Genomic DNA, 23131 nt, shown 5'->3' with positions numbered 1-23131 from the left:
GTTTGAGAACAAATGACTAAAGATACATTTTTCTCGTGTGATATAATTACAAATTACAAATTTGATTTCTTGCTTTTCTTTTACTGTGAGGGCCACAAACCTCTGTCTACGACATACATGTTAACTTGATACGCCTACCGTTTCCTGAGAGAAAAGATTTTTAACAGTCGGACAGACATACAAGAGGGACAGACAACAAAGCGATTCGCCAGCCGCGGTGGCCGAGCGGCTCTAGGCGCTTCAGTCGGGAACCGCGAGACTGCTACGGTCGTAGGTTCGAATCCTGCCTCGGGCATGGATGTGTGTGATACCCTTAGGTTAGTTAGGTTTAAGTAGTTCTAAGTTCTAGGGGACTGATGACCTCAGAAGTTAAGTCTCATAGTGCTCACAAGGGAACCTCCCTATCGCACCCCTCTCAGATTTAGTTATAAGTTGGCACAGTGGATAGGCCTAGAAAAACTGAACACAGATCAATCGAGAAAACAGGAAGAAGTTGTGTGGAACCATGAAAAAAATAAGCAAAATATACAAACTGAGTAATCCATGCTCAAGATAGGCAACATCAAGGAGGATGCGTACTCAGGAGCGCTGTGGTCCCGTGGTTAGCGTGAGCAGCTGCGGACCGAGAGGTCCTTGGTTCAAGTCTTCCCTCGAGTGAAAAGTTTAATTTTTCATTTTCAGACAATTATTATCTGTCCGTCCGTCCGTCCGATGCGAGGTAACTGCGCCGTAGTATGGGGACGCTACACCTAAACAAACATCGAAACACACGACGTCACTCGACTACAGTGCACGGAAGAGACAGTATTCCTGCTAACGAGGCTCCCTGGCTGGCAGTTGACTGTTAGGTACTTTGGACGAGAGTGCATTAAATAGGTGAGATGTATTCCGTGGGCAATATGAATCCAGCAAATACTAGCTCGCGACTTCAATAACAAGGTCAATGAACATTTTCCGAACTGTAAGGAATCGTAATCGGAATCCACAAGAAAACCTAAATCGGGCAAGGTAGAAGAAACTTTTTACCCATTCACCAAGTGTACAAGTTAGGTGGGTCGACAACATATTCCTGTCATGCGACGCACATGCCGTCACCAGTGTCGTATAGAACGTATCAGACGTGTTTCCCTGTGGAGGAATCGGTTGACCTATGACCTTGCGATCAAATGTTTTGTTCCCATTGGAGAAAAATGGTTCAAATGGCTCTGAGCACTATGGGACTTAACAAAAAAATGGTTCAAATGGCTCTGAGCACTGTGGGACAACATCTGAGGTCATCAGTCCCCTAGAACTTAGAACTACTTAAACCTAACTAACCTAAGGACGTCACACACCTCCATGCCCCAGACAGGATTCGAACTTGGGACCGTAGCGGTCACGCGGTTCCAGACTGAAGCGCCTAGAACCGCACGGCCACACCGGCCGGCGAATAGTTTGTCTGTCCGAGTGTTAACAATCCTTTCTCTCAGGCTTTCTCTCGAGGGGAGACTTGAACCAAGTACCTCTCGTTCCACAGCTGCTCGCGCTAACCACGGGACCACGGTGCTCCTGAGCTCACACTATGCTTGATGTTGCCTGTCTCACTCATGGACTACTCAGTTTGTATATTTTGTTTATTTTTTTCATAGTTCCACACAACTTTTTCCTGTTTTCTCGATTGATCTGTGTTCAGGTTTTCAAGGCCTATCCACTGTGCCAACTTATAACTAAATCTGAGGGGGTTGCGAATGGGATGTTCCGTTGTCAGAGACATTTGAACCATTTGAACAAAGTGATTCTACAAGGATTCTATTGTTTACTGACAGAAGCATGTAATGCTAAAAACGAACGTTAGTGCTGTGGCTTGTATTACAGGTACTTGAGGGCTGTTTCTCCAGATGCCAGGGGTGCTACTGTCACTCCAACTGTCGGGTGTTAACAGCTTTCACAACAGTGAATATCGCGATCTCGTACGTTAGACTGTGGTCGTAGCAGCCTCACCCGGTGTTGTGTACATAGTTCCGCGTAGTCAGCGCGTACACAACTTTCCCACTTCAGCGCGCCCCGCTAAGCACAACAGCGCAGGCGCAGCGCTCGTCCGTCTCCGCTACGAGATGGCGCTGTCTTAGAGACGGACCAAATTCTGCTTCCGCCGATCCGCGTATTAATATGTCACGCAACCAACGAGATTGCTGCTAACGTAGAACCTTTTCTCCTCGCGGATCACACTCGCTCAGTGATACCTGAACGCGCGAGGTATTATAACGAGTGTACAGACCTCCGATTAGTCAGTCTGCATTAGTCTGCATTTTTCTGTACCAGTCTATAATGAAGTTTCAGTATGCGCCTAATGAGATTATCATAATCCTGGACATAGCCATGAAGAGAAACGTATAGACATTTGGTCAAGTATCAGAGATATGTGAGAATAAGATTAACGCACCAAGACCAAAGGAACTTCAGATTGTCAATTGTAAATAGCATCCAGAATCAAGTTAAGTAAGGTTTATGCTTGTTATTATTTTAATAAATGTGTGTGAAAAATAATCAAGTTGTGTTTAAAGTTGGTCACCGTCAGTCGGCTACTCTAAGCGTGCAAGTGTCATTTCTATCGTCTGACCTAACGGCAGAAGATAAACACGCCACGATAAGACCACGAGACATATTGCTGACACTCGCCTACTTCGCTAGAGCGACAAGTCAAATAATGTGATGGTGTGTGTACCGAAGGTCTTAAAGTACGCACACCACACCCGGCGAAAGCGACTGTCACAAGGACGACGCTGCACGCCGGCGGTGTTGCAGGCTTGCAGCAGGTGGAGCTGCGGCCGCAGTGCGCGCGCTACACGCAGGTGAGGACCTGAAGAGGGTGAACTGCGGCAGCCGCAGGCCAGCACCCAGCGAGCGAGTGGTCAGAGTTTCAGCTTTAGCCTGCGGCCGGAGTTTTGCTGCGGTCCGCCCGGGATCAATACTTAAAAAGCTCACCCCTACCTCCCCCTCCGCCGGTAGCCGGCCTGAGTCAGCCTGACCACCCCCGCTGGGCAGAGGAAAACAGTCGCTGCTCGCGCCGGCGGTTCCTCCCGTCGCCGCTGCGACTCCTTCCTTTCGGGCGTCCCCGGCCTGTCCGTACTTCCTGGCGTATTTGGACTCTTTTGACTCTGGCCAGGCGGCTCGAGGTCACGAAGCTTTATCCCCACTCTTCACGCTCCCTTCTACCTTCTGGCAAGCACACTCCACAGTCAACAGCTACTGCCGCTTAAACAAAGCCAAAGTATTGCATGTTTTCGGAATTAATTTATTATACCGGGTGATCTGACATTGTAATTCTGTCAGAGACAGCAATGGACTTGGAAGAGCAGTTGAACGGAATGGATAGTGTCTTGAAAGGAGGATATAAGATGAACATCAACAAAAGCAAAACGAGGATAATGGAATGTAGCCGAATTAAGTCGGGTGATGCTGAGGGAATTAGATTAGGAAATGAGACACTTAAAGTAGTAAATGAGTTTTGATATTTGGGGAGAAAAATAACTGATGATGGTCGAAGTAGAGAGGATATAAAATGTAGACTGGTAATGGCAAGGAAAGCGTTTCTGAAGAAGAGAAATTTGTTAACATCGAGTATAGATTTAAGTGTCAGGAAGTCATTTTTGAAAGTATTTGTATGCAGTGTAGCCATGTATGGAAGTGAAACATGGACGATAAATAGTTTGGACAAGAAGAGAATAGAATCTTTTGAAATGTGGTGCTACAGAAGAATGCTGAAGATTAGATGGGTAGATCACATAACTAATGAGGAAGTACTGAATAGCATTCGGGAAAGAGAAGTTTGTGGCACAACTTGACTAGAAGAAGGGATCGGTTGGTAGGACATGTGTTGAGGCATCAAGGGATCGCCAATTTAGTATTGGAGGGCAGCGTGGAGGGTAAAAATCGTAGACGGAGACCAAGAGATGAATACACTAAGCAGATTCAGAAGGATGTAGGTTGCGGTAGGTACTGGGATGAAGAAGCTTGCACGGGATAGAGTAGCATCGAGAGCTGCATAAAACCAGTCTCAGGACTGAAGACCACAACAACAACAACACCGGGTGATAAAAAACTCAGTGTAAATTTGAAAACTGAATAAATCACGGAATAATGTAGATAGAGAGGTACAAATTGACGCACATGCTTGGAATGACATCGGGTTTTATTAGAACCAAAAAAATACAGAAGTTCAAAAAATGTCCGACAATGGCGCTTCATCTGATCAGAATAGCAATAATTAGCATAACAAAGTAAGACAAAGCAAAGATGATCTTCTTTACAGGAAATGCTCAATATGTCTACCATCATTCCTCAACAATAGCTGTAGTCGAGGAATAATGTTGTGAACAGGACTGTAAAGCATGTCCGGAGTTATGATGAAGCATTGGCGTCAGATGTTGTCCTTCAGCATGCCTACAGATGTCGGTCAATCACGATACACTTGCGACTTCAGGTAACCCCAAAGCCAATAATTGCACGGACTGAGGTCTGGGGCCTGGGAGGCCAAGCATGACGAAAGTGGCGGCTGAGCACACGATCATCACCAAACGACGCGCGCAAGAGATCTTTCACGCGTCTAGCAATATGGGGTGGGGCGCCATCCTGCATAAACACCGTACGTTGCAGCAGGTGTTTATCAGCCAGGCTGGGGATGATGCGATTCTGTAACATATCAGCGTACCTCTCAACCGTCACGGTAGCAGTTACAAAACCAGAATCACGCATTTTCTCGAAGAAAAAAGGCCCGATAACGGTAGATGTGGTAAATGCAGTCCATACCGTGACTTTCTCATCGTGCAATGGAGTTTCCACGACAGTTCTAGGGTTTTCGGTAGCCAATATTCTGAGGTTGTGCGTTGACAGACCCTCGGATCGTGAAATGAGCTTCGTCGGTCCACAACACGTTACTCAACCAATAGTCATCTTCCGCCATCTTTTGAAACGCCCACACCGCAAATGCCTTCCGCTTCACTAAATCTCCAGGTAACAGTTCATGATGCCGATGGATTTTGTACGGATAGCATCGGAGGGTACGCCTAACTGCCAACCAAGCAGTAGTGTATGGAATGCCGGTGCGACGTGCGACTGCACGAGCGCTGACTCCCCGTGCATAGACGAACCCGCTACAGCCTCTATTTCATCCTGAACTGTCTCAGCATCATTACGCCTTGTGCTCGGTCGGCCACTACGGGGTCTATCGTCTAAAGAACCCGTGGCTTCGAACTTCGAAATCATTCTCGCCACAGCTGCATTTGTCAACGGACCTTTACCCTTTCGAATCCCCTTCCTATGGTGATAGGATCGTAACGCTGAATTGGCACATTCCCCATTCTGATAATACAGCTTCACTAAAAGCGCCTTTTCAGGTAACGTCAACATGCTGCGATTGCTGGCGCATCTGATTCTCTCTCTCATTAGAGCTCCTTTTATACACGATTGTCATGCGTAGTCACTGACGTTTTACTGCCCAGCGCCATCTGTCAGACATTTTGTTCTAATAAAACCCCATGTCATTCCAAGCATGTGTGCAATTTTTACCTCTCTATGTACATTATTCTGTGGTTTATTAAATCTATACTGAGTTTTTGGTCACCCGGTACTTTGTTTCGCTGTTTGTTATGTACCACTATAGAGATTATTACACTAAAATAACTATACAGGGTGAACGTGAATAAAAACGATAAATTACAGGGATGGATCCCTAAATAGAAATGGAGGAACAAACGTACTATGAACATACTGGGTGACAATTACTCAACTAGACGAAAAAACATAAATTAGTTACAAACTACGGCATGCACACACTCTCTTCAACATGTAAACTACAGAATTCGGATTTAGTTTGTGACATGTTAAATATGCCTGCCATCATTGGCAATGATGTGACACTGACGAATAGCGAAATTCTGCACGACACGCTGAAGTGTCGGAACGTCGATGCAGTCGATGAACTCCTGAATGGATGTTTTCAGCTCAGTAACGGTTTTGGGGTTATTGCTGTGCACCTTGTCTTTAATACAGCCCCACAAGAAGGAGTCACATGTGTTCAGATCCAGAGAATATGGGGGCCAATTGAGGCCCATGCCAGTGGTTTCTGGGTACCCCAGAGCCAGAATGCGGTCCCCAAACTGCTCCTCCAGGACTTCACTCTCCTCCTTCGATGGGGTCGATATCTGTCTTGCATGAACTACATATTGTCGAAATCAGGGTCACTTTGGATAACGGGGATGAAATCATCTTCCCAAACCTTCACGTACCGTTCGGTTGTCACCGCGCCACGGAGGAATATCGCACCGATTAGCCCGTGACTGGACATTGCACAACACACAGTCAACCATTGAGGTGACAGACTTCTCGATCGCGAAAGGCGGATTCTCAGTTTCTCAAACGTACCAATTTTGCTTATTGACGAACCCATCTAAATGAAAGTGGACTTCGTCGCTGAAACAAACCATACAATTCACATTACCTCCCGTGGCCAACCGTGCCGTTTGAACGTCCTTCAGTAAACAGTTCAAAAGGTATGACGATTTTATTTCATATGATTGAATGACTGTCGCTCTGTATCTCATGAAATGCATCCTTGTTACGGTAGATGGCGCTGACGAATGGCAGTTCCTCTGACCACGTGCCGTGTATCTTGTGCGATTGACGGAGCGTACTGTAAGCAGTAGAATGGTCCGGTATTCATCTAGGGGACAAGCCGAGATGTTGCTTGTGTACGGCCAAGCAGATGGAAGTGGTGGAGAGGCAGCACTCGGACTTTCACATCTAGTATACCCACAATCCGCCGCCTGCCTGCACCTTGTTGTTGTTGTTGTGGTCTTCAGTCCTGAGACTGGTTTGATGCAGCTCTCCATGCTACTCTATCCTGTGCAAGCTTCTTCATCTCCCAGTACCTACTGCAACCTACATCCTTCTGAATCTGCCTAGTGTATTCATCTCTTGGTCTCCCTCTACGATTTTTACCCTCCACGCTGCCCTCCAATACTAAATTGGCGATCCCTTGATGCCTCAGAACATGTCCTACCAACCGATCCCTTCTTCTGGTCAAGTTGCGCCACAAACTTCTCTTCTTCCCATTCCTATTCAATACTTCCTCATTAGTTATGTGATCTACCCATCTAATCTTCAGCATTCTTCTGTAGCACCACATTTCGAATGCTTCTATTCTCTTCTTGTCCAAACTATTTATCGTCCATGTTTCACTTCCATACATGGCTACACTCCATACAAATACTTTCAGAAATGACTTCCTGACACTTAAATCTATAGTCGATATTAACAAATTTCTCTTCTTCAGAAAAGCTTTCCTTGCCATTGCCAGTCTAAATTTTATATCCTCTCTACTTCGACAATCATCAGTTATTTAGCTCCTCAAATAGCAAAACTCCTTTACTACTCTAAGCGTCTCATTTCCTAATCTAATTCCCTCAGCATCACCCGACTTAATTCGACTACATTCCATTATCCTCGTTTTGCTTTTGTTGATGTTCATCTTATATCCTCCTTTCAAGACACTGTCCATTCCGTTCAACTGCTCTTCCAAGTCCTTTGCCGTCTCTGACAGAATTACAATGTCATCGGCGAACCTCAAAGTTTTTATTTCTTTTCCATGGATTTTAATACCTGCTCCGAATTTTTTTTTGTTTCCTTTACTGCTTGCTCAATATACAGATTGAATAACATCGGGGAGAGGCTGCAACCCTGTCTCACTCCCTTCCCAACCACTGCTTCCCTTTCATGCCCCTCAACTCATATAACTGCCGTCTGGTTTCTGTACAAATTGTAAATAGCCTTTCGCTCCCTGTATTTTACCCCTGCCACCTTTAGAATTTGAAAGAGAGTATTCCAGTCCACATTGTCAAAAGCTTTCTCTAAGTCTACAAATGCACCAAAGTCTAAAAATGCACCTTAGTCTATCTGAAACGACCCATGATCACACGAAAAGGGCTTGAAGTGTTGGGTGATGTGCTTCTTGCTGTGAGGGTACTTGTTTTGGTACAGCCGCGCTGCCTCTCGACGGTTCATCTGCTTGGCCGTACACAGACACCATCTCGGCTTGCTCCCGACATGAATACCGGACCATTCTGCTGCTTACAGTACGCTGCGTCGATCACACAACGTGCCACACACAAGGAACACACAGCACGTGGTCTGGGGAACTGTCATTCGCCAGCGCCATCTATCGTGCCAACAAAGCATTTCCGAACACATATGCATGGGATCTTTTTTCCTCTATTTCCAGTCAGGAGTCCGTCCGTGCAGTTTGTAGGTTTCATTAATATTCAACCTGTATGTATTGGACAATAGGGCAGGAAGACTGCAACCCATCAAACAGATATTACAGAGGGCGGACATCATCTTCTCTAACTTCGTCGCCTTCGTCGTCGCTGGGGCTGTTGTCACTCTCTTTAAGTAGATTTATTACAATCTCCTGAATGCGTTCGTCTCGAAGTCCTTCCTTCACGAAGTCTCATTCTTGTAGTCCCCCCGCACGGGTAACGCATTTCTGCCAGTCTTCTGTCGTCACACGTTTAATGGCGTCTTCCAGTAATTTTCTCACATCTCTGATTTTAACTGTAGAATTTTTTTCTGCTACATCTCTCTTTATTTGAGCCTATATCACTGCAATGGGATGATTCTGACTGTGATGTGGAGAAAGCCGTATTACTTCATGTCCCATTTCTGCAGACCATCAAGCTCATATCGGTTATTATTGTTACTGTGTCCCCCAACAATGAAGCAATCCGGCTAGCGTGTGTGTGTGGGTCATGAGCTGTGCTTCTGCTTTGCAGTCATTTTAAAATGTCAGCTTCTTGAAATTTGTGTTGGGAATTTTTTCATTATGCCTGTAATGATAGCTTGCGTTGTCCACCACGAGTTATCACACTTCCTCCTTCCAGGCTTCGAAACAAATTTGTAAACCATTCGCTAAACATCACATTTTTCACCTGTTGATGATGATCAACGCCGCGTTTAGAGCGCAACATCATGTTTGATCCTCAATCAAACCATATTTGGCCGATCCGGCATGGCAGATTATCAGATGTGATCCTTTACCTGACGTGTCACCACTGTTTCTTTTACAGTCCTGCCAGATAAAACTTTCGGAGTGTTTTTAATTGACCCAAGTGTCGTCGACGTAAATTCTTTACCTTATACATTCTTCTTAAAAATGAGGCCTTTGCGGCTACAGTATCTTTTTTCTCTCATCAAAACTCTCCAACCGTCATTAGCTTTTCAATATCTAGAGCCAAGGTTTCTTAAAATTTTATGCAGAGAAGTAATGTCTCCCGTACAGTCTATTTTAACTTTTAAAACAGCTTCAAGTTTTGTTAGGTTTTGGGTATTCAGCATTATCCTAAAATTTCTGAACTGAGCGACGAATTACGTCTTTCTGCAAATCACCTAACCCTGTGACAGGTTTCTGGCGTGTAATGTTTTTTCTTAGACAGGGAAAGCTTGGCCCTAGGGCATTTTCATCTTGGATTACACCTTTATTGTCTTGGTAACAGATGCACTGCACAGTTCTTACTGAGACCTGACATACCTCTGCGGTTGTTATTTAGTGCATCTCTCAAAAAAATTACAAATCCTGTTTTGGGAATTTTCCAGCGCTTTGAGAAAATTATGCACTTTGCACACAATATCAGACTGTCGCCTGATACTATCCAGATCCGGTATTATGCACAGTTTAAACGTAAACGCATAGACTCACTCCCGCACTTTAGTGTAAAACTGCAGAAGGGATGGATATTGCACTGGGAGAAAGGGGAAAAGCCATTGTGGAGGCATGTCCCATTGATCTATTGAACGATTTTTTTACCGCAATCATTTGGAGCGAGTCAGTTTACAGATATGTGGACACGATTAATGTTAACATTAATGAACAATTATCATGTTATTACTACTCGTGCACCTACACTTAAATACAATTTTTTTCTTTTCCTTTTTTTTCCTTTTACCGGTTTTTAGGTAGAAATTCGTCGGTGGCATGGATGGAGCTGTCCATGGGGAATGATTTTTAAATTAGATTTAAGCTTTGTTTGATTATCTGTTAGACATTTTATGTAATTTGCCAAATGATCAAAAATTTGTACTGCTTCATATTGAACTCCTCTCTGAGCCACGGAGAGCTTTAACAATGGGTAATAACGCTCATTTTTCCCTCTAATTTTGCAGGTATGTTCATCATTGTTCTTCTCAAATTATGACGGATATTAGTTATGATGAATTTCATTAGCAAAAATATGCATTGTGACGCGGCAGTTAAAATGCCTAGCTCCTTGCATAGGTCCCTACATATCGCTGGTGGGTGATCGCCACATATTACTCTTACTGCTCGCTTTTGTGCAATCAATACTTTTTTTCTAAGTGATGAGCTATCCCAGAATATTAATCCGTTCGGAATAATTGAGTGGAAATATGCAAATTATACCAGGAAGATGATACGTTTGTTTCCCAGGTTAGCGATTATACGAGGAGCAAAAGTAGCTGAACTTAATTGTTTGAGAAGCTCAGTAATGTGCTTCTTCGAGTTCAAGTTTTCATCAGTGTTCACACCCAAAAATTTGGGGCACTGTGCCCTCCTTTCTGACTCCCGTTCATGAGCTACATCAGTTGCTGATGTGTCTGAATGTAGTTTTTTTTTTTTTTTCAAAATTTAGGGACAGTCCATTTTCAGGGGACAACTTAATAATTCTTTGGTAAATACCATTTACTAACTCTTCTGTTGTTTCCTCTCTAATGTGATTTGTTATAACACTAGTACCGTCTGCTAAAAGTGTCAGTTTTGCTTGTTGACTATTAAGTGGAAAGTCATTCACATATATAAGGAATAGGAAGGGACCCAAAATTGAACCCTATGGGACTCCCTTTGTGATTTTTACCCCAGTAACTACTATTTTCTGTCTTTCCGACATTATCTGAATCATTCAGAATAACGTTTTGCATTCTGTTTGTCAAGTATGATTCAAACCAGATGTGTGTAAAGACACCAGTTCCACAAAACTGGTTTTTTTTTCTGAGAGAGTTTCATGATCTGCACAACCGAAGGCGTTGGAGAGATCACAAAAAATACTGACAGGCGATATGTTATTATTTAATAGTTGTACTATTCGATGAGTGAATGTGTAAATAGCATTCTCAGTCGAGCAGCCTTTCTGGACTCCAAAGTGTGATAATCTAAGTAAATTGTCTTTACTTAAGTGTGCGATTGTTCTTGAGTACAATACTTTTTCGGTAGTTTTGAAAAAAGATGACAGTAATGAAGTTGTACAGTAGCTTTTTAAGTCTGCCTTGCCATCTTTCTTATGAACGAGTAATTTCGTCATTCTACTCCATACTTCCAAATTGATACTTTCACTCAAATCAGTGCTTTGTAGCAGATATCGCAATGAATGATCCTAGTAACTATTTATTACCGTTTGAAAGCACGTGTCGACATTAAATTTTAATTTGTGATTTCGTATAATAGTATGGCTCTGGTTCTAATACCAAGAAAACGTCCCACTTTGTATGAAAATATGATGTTTCAAGAATGACTGCAGAAGATGCTTTGTAAATAAAAGGGAAAATCGTGTAGTGTTAAATACTCTTTAATTAACTGCAACAAGCTTAACACAGAGAAACCAATACCAACCGAAACCATAACGTTTGCAAACTCTCATGTAATTACTTCCTGTCTTAATGAATAGCAGAATGGCATTTATCGAAAGTGAAACTTGGCAGTATTTCGATAAACTGGGCTATGACGGAGCGTGGTGTAGCATCTGTTTTTAAAAATTGAAGTCTTCAGCAAGTTTTGAAATACGGATCAGGCGAAAAATAAGTGAGTAAATAAATAAAAAATCTGCCCTCGTATACATACATCTATTCGAGTACATCTGAAGATGCAAAATGGATAATGCAATAAAAAACTGGAAAGTATCCTTGCAGCCAAAGGCTAATTTATTTATAAATTCAGCTTGTGACATGTGTTCCCTCTTTCCGTCACGATGAAAGTTTGATTATAATTCGTGTTGGCATTTTTCCTGCAATAAAGAAGGAATCTAACAGCTAGTCAAACATCAGTCCACAAAATAATTTTGGTATGTTCAATTTGTGTGTGTATCCGAGAATAATAAGTGAGCGAGAAAGTAAAAGAGAGAGAGAGAGAGAGAGAGAGAGAGAGAGGTAGTTTGCGACTCGGGTAAAAAAAAAATGTATAGACGGTTAACATGTTGCATGTTGTTTGTTCAGTGGCAAAGTGAGTTACATTTGCAAACTTAGTGAGAAGTTGCACAACATAGCGACAGATCACAGTTCGTGAAGCACGGAACACACAAACAACTAACTGGCCGCCTAGCCGCTTTTGCGTGTGCTGTGCGTAGCCTGCAGGCCGCGGCGGCGGCGACACGTGGACAGGCGCGTGTAAACACGTGGCGCGGGGGCGGGGTGGGGGCGGAGTGGGGGCGGGGAGGTCGACAGAGCGTGCTAATCCCGCATATGAACTGGCGGGCACGCGCTGTCGCCAGCAAAAACTGCGCCCCCGTTTCTCACACGCTCTTAACGGCGCTCGCAGGTATACAAAGGGCGCACGGCTAAGTACTTTCATGCAACAGTTTGGAAACTCCAGAGATCCATCATCTGAATAAATAAATGAGTAACGTTTAAGCTAAAGAAAATATGCCAATGGCTACGAAATATCACGAGTGAAATACCGTCGGTACGCCGTATTCGCCAGTCGCCGATAGGGAAGCCTTCCGATTTATGCTAAGTGATCGAAAGTATCCGGACAGCCCCAAAAGCCGGCCGAAGTGGCCGTGCGGTTAAAGGCGCTGCAGTCTGGAACCGCAGGACCGCTACGGTCTCAGGTTCGAGTCCTGCCTCGGGCATGGATGTTTGTGATGTCCTTAGGTTTAACTAGTTCTAAGTTCTAGGGGACTAATGACCTCAGAAGTTGAGTCCCATAGTGCTCAGAGCCATTTGAACCATTTGAACAGCCCCAAAAACACACATTTTTCATATTAGGTGAATTGTGCTGCCACTTGCTGCCAGGTGCTCCATATCAGCGACCTCAGTAGTCATTACACATCGTGAGGGAGCAGAATGGGGCGCTCCGCGGAACTCCCGGACTTGGAACGTAGTAAGGTGATTGGGTATCACCTGTGTCATACGTCTGTACGCGAGATTTCCACACTCTTAACATCCCTAGCTCCACTGTTTTCGATAGTGAAGTGGGAACGTGAAGGGACACGTACAGCACAAAAGCGTACAGGCCGACAGTTGAAGAGGGCCGTATTATGCAAGAGGCAGACATCTTCCAGACCATCACACAAGAATTCCAAACTGCATCAGGATCCACTGCAAATTCTATGACAGGCGGGAGCTGAGAAAACGTGGATTTCATGGTCGAGCGGCTGCTCATAAGCCACACATTACGCCGGTAAATGCCAAACGATGATTCGCTTGGTGTAAGGAGCGTAAACATTGGACGATTGAAGAGTGGAAAAACGTTGTGTGGATTGACTATTCACGTTACAGGATGTGGGGATCCGATGGGAGGGTGTGGGTATGGCGAATGACCGGTGAACGTCATCTGCCAGCATCTGCAGTGCCAACAGTAAAATTCGGAAGCGGTGGTGTTATGGTGTGGTTGTGTTTTTCATGGGGGCCTGTGCTATGATAGTGCCTCCCTTGTTGTTTTGCGTGGCAATATCACAGGCCTACATTGATGTTTTAAGCAACTTCTTGCTTCCCACTGTTGAAGAGGAATTCTTTCAACACGATCGGTCACCTGTTCATATTGCACGGCCTTTGGTGGAGTGATTACACGACAATAACATCTCTGTAATGGACTGGCCTGCACAGAGTCCTGACCTGAATCATATACCGGGTGATCAAAAAGTCGGTATAAATTAGAAAACTGAATAAATCATGAAATAATGTAGATAGAGAGGTACAAATTGACACACATGCTTGGAATCACATGGGGTTTTATTAGAACCAAAAAAATACAAACGTTCAAAAAATTTCCGACAGATGGCGCTTCATCTGATCAGAATAGCAATAATTAGCATAACAAAGTAAGACAAAGCAAAGACTCAATACGTCCACCATCATTGCTCAACAATAGAATAATGTTGTGAACAGCACTGTAAAGCATGTCCGGAGATGGTGAGGCATTGGCGTCGGATGTTGTCTTTCAGCATCCCTAGAGATGTCGGTCGATCACGATACACTTGAAACTTCAGGTAACCCCCAAAGCCAATAATCGCACAGACTGAAGTCTGGGAACCTGGGAGGCCAAGAATGACGAAAGTGGCGGCTGAGCACACGATCATCACCAAACGACGCGCGCAAGAGATCTTTCACGCGTCTAGCAATACTTTTGTTTTGGTTCTAATAAAACCCCATGACATTCCAAACACGTGTGTCAATTTTTACCTCTTTATGTACATTATTCCGTGGTTTATTAAGTTTTCAAATTTATAATGACTTTTTGATCACCCGGTAGAATACCTTTGTGATGGTTTGGAACGCCGACTTCGTGCCAGGCCCTACCGACCGACGTCGATGCCCCTCCTCAGTGCAGAAATCCGTGAAGAATCGGCTGGATTCCCCAAGAACCTTCCAGCGCGTGATTGAACGTACGCGTCAATCCAAAAAGCATTTCAATGGTTTCAGCCTCACACTGTCGACAATGGTAAAATTATACATAAGTAACGTTGGCAATATAATTATTGTTCCACTTAAGATTTGTAATAAACAGGGTGTTACAAAAAGGTACGGCCAAACTTTCAGGAAACAAAGAAAGAAAATATGTTATGTGGACATGTGTCCGGAAACGCTTACTTTCCACGTTAGAGCTCATTTTATTACTTCTCTTCAAATCACATTAATCATGGAATGGAAACACACAGCAACAGAACGTACCAGCGTGACTTCAAACACTTTGTTACAGGAAATGTTCAAAACGTCATCCGTTAGCGAGGATACATGCATCCACCCTCCGTCGCATGGAATCCCTGATGCGCTGATGCAGCCCTGGATAATGGCGTATTGTATCACAGCCGTCCACAATACGAGCACGAAGAATCTCTACATTTGGTACCGGGGTTGAGTAGACAAGAGCTTTCAAATGCCCCCATAAATGTAAGTCGAGAGGGTTGAGGTCAGGAGAGCGTGGAGGCCATGGAATTGGTCCACCTCTTCCAATCCATAGGTCACCGAATCTGTTGTTGAGAAGCGTACGAACACTCCGTCTGAAATGTGCAGGAGCTCCATCGTGTATGAACCACATGTTGTGTCGTACTTGTAAAGGCACATGTTCTAGCAGCACAGGTAGAGTATCCCGTATGAAATCATGGCGGTGAATCGAGGAAGTACAGTACATACTGATGAAACTAAAATAAGCTCTAACACGGAAATTAAGCGTTTCCGGACACATGTCCACGTAAGATCTTTTCTTTATTTGTGTGTGAGGAATGTTTCCTGAAAGTTTGGCCGTACCTTTTTGAAACACCCTGTATATGTAAAATTTCTTTTCGTCTTCCAATATACACCTCACATTCATGTTTGCTGTCATTTACCGTAAATAATTTTAAGAGAAGAACTGCGCAGCTAGTTCGTAGGAATGGTCATTGTCAGCCAGTTAACATTGTTTATTTGCTCAGAGCTGAGCCCCACTTTCCTGAGTCATGCATTGAGATATCAAATAATTAATCAGTTTGGTTTTTATAGAAATTCTCTATTAACTTTGCACCCTTTTTAAATCATTGTTCACTTTGTTAAGCGTAGTTCTGTTCAGACCAATGTTAGGTGAGAAGATCACGCGAAGTTTTACTCTACTATTTTGAATACATACTTCATTCTAAAATCATTGTCTCGGAATATCATTTGATACGAATACTTACTTTCCCCGTCCCCTTATTTAAAGAAGGTTTAACAGTGCGCATTACCACATTGCATCATTTGGTATTCAACAGTTTGAATACGGTTTGGGAATTATATTTAAATACAGAAATGTTGCTTAGCCGCTGCTTACTTGTTGTTTGCTGTTGTGCTTTCGAGAAATCTGCAGCAGTGTTGTCAAGACGCGAGGTAAGTGGAAATTTTGATTGTAGGCCAAATGACTGTTTGTTTTATGTTGCGCATCTAATACAAAGACACGCTGTATTCATACCAGTCCCAGGTCAATTCAGATTAGGTTCTGTTTAGTCAAAGGTCAGCATACGAGTTTTGAGTTGAATAACAGTTTGTGACTACATAGTTTTTGTAATACGTTAACTTCTTGTAGAGGAGGAGCATATTTTTGTGCTAAACATGTAGTTGAAAACTCACGAAGAATATGTTAGCATGAAAGCGACGAGAATGAGTGAGACGTGGGTGCGACGACGGAGAGAGCATGGTCTTTACTGAGACGGTCACGCCACGGACGAATGTGGACCAGCACTGCCTACCGTTTAAGTTCCTACGGCAAGAACTCGAACCACGCCGTTGAAATCACAGGCCAATCACGGCACTGTTGTGTCACTGATGCGTGTGAAGCGGCCTTCAATCTTCGTGAAAGTATTGATTTATTTTTAGAAACTTGCTGACGGACTTTGTAGAGAGCTGTCTTTCGACAAAGGCGAGCTGGCGACCAATATGCAGGTGTAGGTTTGGTTGTGCAACTAACGGTTCTCGTAGCTGCATTCTGTCTAGCTGGAAGAATGCTACGCGCACCGTTTTGGAGGCCAACGCAAGGCGTGGCGAGTACAGCAGGCAGCGCCCTTGTCACGGCAGCAGCAGTTCCTGTGGCGTCCGCTCAAAGCCTTCTACATACAAGGGCTACACACAGCGGCCACATTGGCACGTGACGTCACAAACTGTTGGCCATCTTATCTTCAGTTGGCAGTCCTGTTGGCGTGTACGTTGTGTTGAAAGTGTGTGACACGTGAAAGTGATATATATTTCACACAGTATTCGCTTACAGTTCTTCGAAGTATGGGGTACAAGTGGTGCGTTCCCTTTTTCCAGGGAAATTATAAATCCCAAAAAGGCATTAAAGTGCACGTTTCGATTTACCAAATGTATGTGTTGTGTACATATTCCACGTAGTCAGCGCGTACACAACTTTCCCACTAGAGCGCGCCCCGCTAAGCACAACAGCGCAGGCGCAGCGCTCGTCCGTCTCCGCACTACGAGATGGCGCTGCCTTAGAGACGGACCAAATTCTGTTTCCGCCGATCCGCGTATTAATATGTAACGCAGCCAATGAGATTGCTGCTAATGTAGAACCTTTTCTCCTCGCGGATCATACTCGCGCATTGATAACTGAACGCGCTAGGTATTATAACGATTTTACAGACCTCCGATTAGTCAGTCTGCATCGGTCTGTATTTGTCTGCATTAGTCTGCATTAGTCTGTACCAGTATATAGTCAAGTTTCAGTCTGCGCCTAATAAGATTATCATATTCCTGTACATAGCCATGAAGAGAAATGTATAGACATTTTATCAAGTATCAGAGATATGTGAGAATAAGATTAACGTACCAAGACCAAAGGAACTTCAGATTGTCAATTATAAATAGCATCCAGAATCAAGTTACGTAAGGTTTATGCTTGTTACTATTTTAATAAATGTGTGTGAAAATTAATGAAGTTCTGTTTAAAGTTGGTCACCGTCAATCTGCTACTCTAAGCGTGCAAGTGGCATTTCTATCGTCTGACCTAACGGCAGAAGATAAACACGCCATGATAAGACCACGAGACATATTGCTGACACTCGCCTACTTCGTTGGAGTGACAAGTCAAATAATCTGATGGTGTGTGTACCGAAGGTCTTACAGTACGCACACCACAGATTTAAAGCTTGTAATCAAAGTGTTACAATTTATAATCAACTTAAAATAGAACAATCATATAGGAAATTTTGTGGTGATGCTAAGACTAGACTTAGAAGAGGCAGCAGGTCTTCTAAAGAGACTGCCTACGCATACGCATGTCCGGCCTCTTCTGAAATACAGCTGCATGTTGGGTATCCTTACCGGATGTAATTATGGAAGAGGTACGCACACTACAGTGTGAAATTGAGAAATGCATTGCATCACATTTGCCAATTGTTTTTAAAAGCAGTTACGTATCATGTACCAGTATCATTTGTTTCTCAATTATAGACCATTGCTGCGACGTTAATACGAAGCTGGCTGTGAAATGTCTCTCATATTTGCAACTGTTGTCACACAGAATAGTTATATTAATTAGTGTGACTCGAAAATGTTTAGTATTCCTCACCATTCCTACCAGATTATTGAGTTTCCAGTACTTTCGTTTGGAAGAGCTACAGAATGATTTTGTTCAGTTTTACATATACAGCTATTCGGAAATAATTTCAATTTGAGTAAACTACCTTAGAAAATTGCTTTAATGAATTCTGAGTTCGACAGATTAACGTTTGCATGTTGTTGCATATTGCCGATTTTTTACTGCAAGAAAGCGTAGCTCCTGAGGTAAAAGACAGGATTTAAAATTACAGTTTGTATTCTAGCCTAGAAACGCGTATTTAAGGCAAATCGTCAAAATAATTTTGTATCTTGAAATAACATAGGGCAGTTTTGTTCAGTTACTTTACACAATGATATAAATTTCCATACTTTCATTTCAAGGACATGTAGAAGACGAAAGCACTAGAATCCCTATGTGGTCCCAGCTCTAAAACTCGTAAAGTTCGTATAGCTGCAGAGTCCCTGACATGAGCGTTCCGATGCAGACCCGGCCATCAGTATGTGACGTCACAAGTGTGCGCGCCGGCCTGCAGCCTAGGTGGTGTTGGTCCGCTGCACCTGTTGCGGTGCTGCAGCTGGCGGGGACCTGATTTACGGCCCGGACGGGCGCAGCTGAAGCGTCTTGCCGCACAATGGACGCCCTATCTGCCGCTGCAGCAGCTCCCGCCTAGCGCCGCCACGCCAGCCGTCTCTGCCTGCACCAAGTGGTCCTGCCGCAACACTCTAGTGGAGGCTCTGTATACGCCGGGGAACCCACCTTATGCAGCACGTCGTGTACCGTAGCAGGCAGAGCACGTCGAACAGAGCCGGTACTGCCGCCTACAGCTTTTCCTTGGACGCTGCAGATATCTTTCGCAGTGCTGTGCTTCCTGTCGTTGCAGGCTTTGCAGCCAAGTGCTCGCGCTCTCCCGTTGCTTGTGCTGCAACACAGAGCCACTCCTAAAGCCGTCGGCACACGGACCGTGCATCCGAACGTTGAGCGTGCCGAGTTTCTGACGTCATAGCGTGGAACAGCACGTTCGGGAGTCTTCCCGAAAGTGCAGAGCAATAGCTGGCATGTCAGATATTCTGAGCGTGCGTCTGAGCGTTCGCCAGTGAGATGGCGCACCGCCATTTACGTCACTAGCACGCCGTCTTCCTTCAGTACAGAGTTGTGAGGCGCCATTTTGGCATTCATTTCAAGCCTATATGTATATATGCCGTTTCCGAGCACCATCAAATTGAGAATCACTGCAAAACCCGTTGTTAACTGTGTAATTCGTTCCAATAAAATAATGAGAAACATCATATTCGTGGGAAAAGAATTATTGTAACTTGCGTATTATGAGAGTAGGCTATTTGAAGGCAGTGACACACTGAAGATCAACCCAAACCCATTGTTGTTGGTACAATTTGTTTTAATTAAATTTCAGTTAGTAACATATCTACGATTAAGGTTTCCAGCAAGGGGTAACATAATATGATTATATACAGGACATGTGTTGATTTAGCGTAATCGCCGGCTAGCCGGTACGGTAGCTCAGCGTGTCTGCTCAGAGGGTTTAGCTACCCTCTGTAATAAAAAAAACTGAGTAAACGAGTCAACGAACAACCTGAACGAGTGTCTTCGCACGTCCGCCACGAACAAATTCAATGACCAATATAGAGCAAAATGAGAATTAAAAAAAATATATATATACAACGAACAAAATGAGATCAAAAAAGAATTTTAAAAAAAGAAATAAAAGCCTAATGAGCAGCGGCGCTGCCCCGCATTGAGTTATTTTGTTGGGGCGGTGGGTCGCGTCTTGAGACAATCAATTTTTTTTCCCTAACATTCGCGTTTTTATTAGGTTCTGATACTTTATTATTAGTTTAATATAAGTATATACTGTAATATCTGATGTTATGTAAACCTAAGTTCACCTTTTTTTGAAGGGTGACTTTGTTAGATTGGCTTAATCTAAAGGACAGCTTACGCTACTTGTATAAAGATATTTTGCTCCTTCTTCTTTTACGCTCTGTAATTCACATGTTGCAAAGATTCTGCTACTGGATAGGAACAGTGATGAAGTAAGACTGACCTTGCAGTTTTACTAAAATGTGGGAATGATTAAATAATGTTTATCTTATGCGGAGAATTATTCCAAATTTGTAACGCACTGTTTGTAATGGAACTTTAATAAGCCTGTGTCCTTATTGATTGGACATGGTACTTTCCTTTTCGTGAACGATGGAAGAAATGTGCCTTTTAATAGAGCTAACGTGGGAATTTTACGCTCGCCCGTTGAGTAAACAGTGTGATTTACGAACTAAAAACATCCCTCAAACTGCCGCTGGAGTGTGTTGCGATCGCGTTCACCACGTTGGGGCCCACGTACCGTATGCACGAGTCGCATCGTTCCTGAGCGTTCAGCAGCACGTTGAACTTGGCACGCTCAACGTTAACGTTCGACGAGACTGTCCTTGTGCCGACGGCCTAAGGACGTCTGCACACGCAACGTGCCTTCGAACGTTGTCAGTGTCGTGCGGAACCAACTACGAGGGTCATTCAATAATTAGAGACAAATAGGTCTGGGGAAAAAACTGTTACTAGGGCAAGTTTGGTACTTTTATGACTTTATGTTGGCATCACTCGGATGAACCCTGATCAGCTGATGTATCGACATTGTTTTGTTTATAGCCTCAAAAATACATTTAAAGTTGGGGAGTCATTTTGAAACATCCATATTAGTTGAAGAACGTTCTGTTATTCGTTTTTTACTTGCTGAAGACGGGAAACCTGTGAATACATTAAAAAAATCTTTATTCAAATCATTATAATTATACATATTAACCTACTACCTAAGTACATTAGTAGGTCCTATTTCTAAGTATTACAATTTACAATCTGCAGCTTTTACTTTCTAACACTACAGGTTAATACTATAATGCGTTCACCACTATGGGGACTATTCTACTGTTATTTACTACGCACGTTGTTATGATTATTGGATTGAATTTTTTACTACTGTTAGACTTTGATACTACTTTTAACAAGTTACTATGACTACTCTACCTGCAGCGTCACAGGTGTGCCAAAAGAAACAAACCTAATTTCGCTGGCCTCTCCCACTGAGATAATCCCAGTGGGAGTGCCCCTGACACTGGGCTGGCCGATGGCTTTGTCGCTGCAGTTCTATGCCAATCTAATCATCCTAATTCTGAGCTTGTAACTGTAGAATGTCTAAACTTTATGGTGAAGGTAGTATGAATCGTGCAAATTTTTACAAGTGGGTAGAGCAGTTCAAAAATGGTCGCGATTGAATGGCTGACGAACACCGTTCTGTCCGACCAGTTGCAGTTTCCACCAGTTGCAGTTTCAACTCCCTCACTTGAAAGTCGAATTGATGACATTATTCGTGCCCACCGCCTTGTGAGTGTGGAAATGATAGTCGATAATGTTCAGGTTAGTACTGGTACGGTTCATAACGTTATCTGTAACAAGCTGAAGTACCGCGAAACATATGCAAGATGTGCCCCAAAGGAGTTGACGCGGCTACGCAAGGAAAGAAGGTTGAGAGTGTGCACAAAATATATGGTTCAAATGGCTCTGAGCACTATGGGACTTAACTGCTGTGGTAATCAGTCCCCTAGAACTTAGAACTACTTAAACCTAACTAACCTAAGGACATCACACACATCCATGCCCAAGGCACGATTCGAACCTGCGACCGTAGCACTCACGCGGTTCCAGACTGTAACGCCTAGAACTGCTCGGCCACTCCGGCCGGCGAGTATGCACAGAGCTAAAGGAACGTTAAAAAAGAGAAGCTGAGCACTTCCTCAACAAAATTTTAACTTATGTTGAAACTTGGGTTCACTTTTATGAGCCAGAATAAAAAAGACGAGGCATGGAGTGGAAGCATACCAACTCACCTGTCAAGAAAAAATTCAAAACCGAAGCACCAGCAGGAAAAGTCATGATGACGATGTTTTGGGATGCTTAAGGTCCAGTTTTCTTGTGATTAGCTCGAAGAGCGGCGTACAATGAACAGCCAATACTACTCGGTTTTGCTTTTACACAAGCTAGGCATCAGAGAGAGACGACGTGGATCTCAGTGGAGACGCATGACTCTCCAGCAAGACAACGCACGTCCTCATATTGCTCAACTAACCAGTGAAACTATCGACAAAATGGGTTGGGAAGTGCTGCCTCATCCCCCTTACAGTCCTGATTTAGCTCCTAGTGCTTTCCATTTGTTTGGTGCTCTGCATGGGGCATTACGTGGGAAGAGGTTCCAGGACAACGAGAACATAAAAAAAGGTTGTGGGAAATTGATTCAGATATCAAGATAAAAAGTTCTTTGTAGCCGGAATAAAGAAGATTGTAGCCTGTTGGAACAAGTGCATAAATGTTCCAGGGGATTACGTTGAAAACTAGAAAAAGTATTGTTTCTTAAAAGTAAACGCTTTTTTGTCCAGACCATTTTGTCTCTTTAATGACTGAATGACCCTCGTAGATATACGGGCTCTACAACGAGTTTGTGACGTCACAATAATAGGGTTGTCTGCCGTGTAGGGCCCACAGGAAATCAAAATTTATTTGAAAAGCTGCCCACTAAAGGTCTTGATTCTGTCTTGTGCTATCGAGAGTTTGCGTGAATTTAAATTCGCAGTCGAGAAGCACTATACTCTCTCGCTCCCCGTCGGAGACAGCAGCTGGCACTTGAAAAATTAGCAGTGTGACGTGCTGTGGCGTACGCACCACGGTCTACCCGCCTCGAGGGCCTCGGTATCGAGCTTACGACGCCATATCCTGGTAAAAGCACGTGTTAATGCACTATCCAGCATTTCAGATAGAGTGGTTCTAGACGCTTCAGTCTGGAACCGCGCGACCGGCATGGATGTG

Source organism: Schistocerca serialis, chromosome 10, assembly GCF_023864345.2.
Source record: "Schistocerca serialis cubense isolate TAMUIC-IGC-003099 chromosome 10, iqSchSeri2.2, whole genome shotgun sequence".
In the NCBI taxonomy this organism is placed as follows: domain Eukaryota; kingdom Metazoa; phylum Arthropoda; class Insecta; order Orthoptera; family Acrididae; genus Schistocerca; species Schistocerca serialis.
Note: the sequence above shows the minus strand (reverse complement) of the source record.